Genomic DNA, 3,386 nt, shown 5'->3' on the forward strand with positions numbered 1-3,386 from the left:
AATAAAAATTGGAAGCATGTTACTGTGGAAATAATACTATTAGTAGTTCATTAGGTTTTGTTATACACTTAACTGTGTCTAAAATAAATTATAAAAAGTTTCAGCTGAATTAACTAACACGTATTTTGCTTTTTCTTTTTTCTAATATTCACCTTATTTACTTCTGAAACACCAAACTTAAAATTTAATTCTTCTGGCAATTATCATAAAATAGTAACAATATGATAAAGTACAACTGGTGCAAATAGGGAGACGGCAAAACAATAAAGTTAATAAGTGATCATTTATAATACATTGGAGATAAAATATGTTGCATATGAAAATAACTCTTAATGGGTTCAAGTAGCTCTGCAAGTCTTTATGGCAACATACAAAAGACCGTATAAGCAACATGACAATATTGATAGTATGAGCTTCAGTACCCGCAGTGACCTAAAGTACTTCCAGTAACTAAGAAGACAGCCTCATTTTAAGTCAAATCAAGGCAGAGAGGTATCATTCAAGCAGTTCACTCGGGTCTCTAAAAAGCAAAGCACTGCTAGTCACCGTGGAGCAGGTTTCACTTTTAGTATTCAGACAATCAAATTTTTACTGAAATAATGGGTCATTTATAGAGTTGAAATCAAGGAGTACTCACAGGTCAGGCTCTCTTGCAGTAAAAGGAGCAGAACCCCAAGCTTCCCTAAACACAGAGACTCGTCTTTGTATGTCAGCTGGGCTCCTCCATCCGGTCGTGGTACAATTGGTTGAGGTTGTATTTTTTTTTTTCTGCATGTGGTAATAATTTTTTTCCCTTTTCTTTCTTTTTTCGATATGCCATCCCTCTGATCCCTTGTAAAAATGTTCAAAAGCCCACCAGCATGCAACCATTTTATGCGTAAGCTCAGTCAACACTTCACTTTAGAAAATTATTTCTATCTTTTTATATGAATACCTTTTACCTTGACAGTTGTGGGAAGTTTTCCCTTATCCCCCCCAAATAAAGAAGTTTTATAAAGTCTAAGCAGAATTATGCATTTTCTATTTTTCCTAAGAAGTGAGGCATAGTAAGCACTGAATATCTGTTTCTTTCAAGATTCACTTTAGAAATTAAGTTATTCACATAAAATGGCATTCCTGTATTGAATTGTACTAACATCAGTAATGAATTATTTTATTCCTTAGTTTTTTTAAAGTTTTATTTGAGCTGTACATTATTTTAGTAGATTTTCGTGTATCCCTTTAAGACCTTGGATTTATTTTCTAAAACAATGTTACAATCTTAGGACTAGATGAGCCTTAAGATGGTATTCTCTCCCCTTTTTATCACTACGATAATAAACTCTCCCAAGTAAATTGAGATCTCTGTTTTAAAGAAAATAATGAAGGGATTCTACAGTTTTTATTTTGGTCCTAGTCCAGTATTTAATGACTGTCTATCCATCTATGTAACTGCTGGCCCTGCAGTTTCATGGCATTTCCCTTTTTTCGTTGTCATCTGAAATGAAAGATTAGTTTTTATCCTCCCCATAATTGTTACCCTGCAGCTTTGTTTACCCTAAATAATATTTAACTCATTGGGCTTTATCTAACATTCTAATTATTTCTGGGTACATTCATTCTTCTGAACTCATATTCTCCAGAGCTTTTGGTTTGTTATGAATATGACACATGGGACAGAATATTTTAAAATTGCTAGAATGAAAATATTTCGTAGCTCTTACTTCCCCTTAGAACCCCTGAGAAGGAAGAGGATTACTGTGTTGGTCTGGCAGGAATTTTGTGTGTGTGCGGTGTTAAAAAAAAAAAAAAAAAAAAGAAAGAAAGAAAAAGGAAAAAAAACCCATAAAATTAAACTTGCTTTCTTAACAATTTTTAAACAGTTCAGTAGTATTAAGTGTATTTATATTCTTGTGCGGCAGATCTCTGAAACTTTTCATCATGCAAAACTGAAACTCTGTACTCACTGAACACTAATTCCCTTTCCCTACCCGTTGGCAGTTACGTTTCTACTTTACATGATTTGGGCTATTGTAGATCATTCATTTGAGTGGAATGATACTGTACTTGTCTTTTTCTGGCTGGCTTTTTTTCCTTTAGCATAATATCCTCAAGGTTCACCCATGTTATAGCATGTGACAGGACTTCCTTCTTTTTGAGGCTGCATAATGTTTCACTATATATATCTATATATATAGATATATATAGATATATATAGATATATATCGCATTTTCTTTCTCCATTCATCTGTCCATGGACATTGGGGTTGCTTCCACCTTTTGGCTGTTGTGAATAGCGCTGCAATAAACATGGCTGTGCAAATACATTTTGGTGATCCTGGCAGAGGTTTTTTTTTTTAAATAACTAAACAGCATTCTGTTTCACTAAATCTAATATAAATATTTTTATGTTATACTACCTATTTTTCCACACCTTAGCCTCCCCTTGCAAATACTAATTCTGTTTTAATCTTCAGTGCCCTGGTGACCCTACTGTGACCGGATTTGAGTGTACATACAGTCCCCAACTTACAGTGGTTCAACTTAACGATTTTTTGACTTTGCAGGGGTGCAGAAGAAATATGCATTCAGTAGAAACTGAACTTCAAATTTTGATCTTTTCCCAGGCAAGCGATATGTGGACCAATCCTCTCTCGTGTTGGCTGGGCAGTGGCAGTGAGCCGCAGCTCCCAGTCAGCCGTGCCATCACGAACGTCAGCAACCAATGTACTTACAACCATTCTATACCCATGCAATCATTCTCTTTTTCACTTTCGGTATAGTATCCAATAAATCACCTGAGATACTTAGCACTTTATTATAAAATGTGCTTTGTGTCAGATGAGTTTGCCCGGCTGGAGGCTAATGTAAGAGTTCTGAGCATGTTTAAGGTAGGCTGGGCTAAGCTATGAGATTCAGGAGGCTAGAAGTGTTAAATGCATTTTCAAGTTACAGTATTTTCGGCTTATGATGGATTTATCAGGACATAACCCCCTTGTAGATTGAGGAAGATCCATCATCTTTTTCTGGTTCTTCCCTCACTTGAGCTTTTTCTTATTCATTCTGAACTTTCTACTTTCTGTCTCTCTGTTCTTAGCTCATTCTCATGTGTCTTCTTCCTCCTTTATTGGTATCTTAGCTTGTTATTTATATAAAGATAGAAGTAGAAAAGCATAAATAAATGGATACGTTTGCCTGGAACCATCCATTACTTATTTCACCATCCTCTCTTTATCTAAATCCCAACCCTGGTTAAATTCAGCTCACCACTTACTCCAGATCTGAACCTTGCCGGCTGAAATGAGGACTCCTAGGTACACACCCAGTCGTGTTGATTGTTCTCACTTCACATTCATGACCACAAACCTCAAGTGGGCCCCTGTGCTGCCAGCAGTCCTGCTGTATTT

General features: G+C 35.8%; 1 protein-coding gene across 3 annotated transcripts in view; it reads left to right on the forward strand.

The window, feature by feature from the left end:
* CASK (calcium/calmodulin dependent serine protein kinase) overlaps positions 1–3,386 on the forward strand; it is a 352,166-nt gene that overhangs the window by 204,105 nt on the left and 144,675 nt on the right. The window lies entirely within an intron of this gene.

The sequence above is a fragment of the Ursus maritimus genome (genome assembly GCF_017311325.1).
Source record: "Ursus maritimus isolate PB19 chromosome X unlocalized genomic scaffold, ASM1731132v1 scaffold_X1, whole genome shotgun sequence".
Taxonomy (NCBI): Eukaryota; Metazoa; Chordata; class Mammalia; order Carnivora; family Ursidae; genus Ursus; species Ursus maritimus.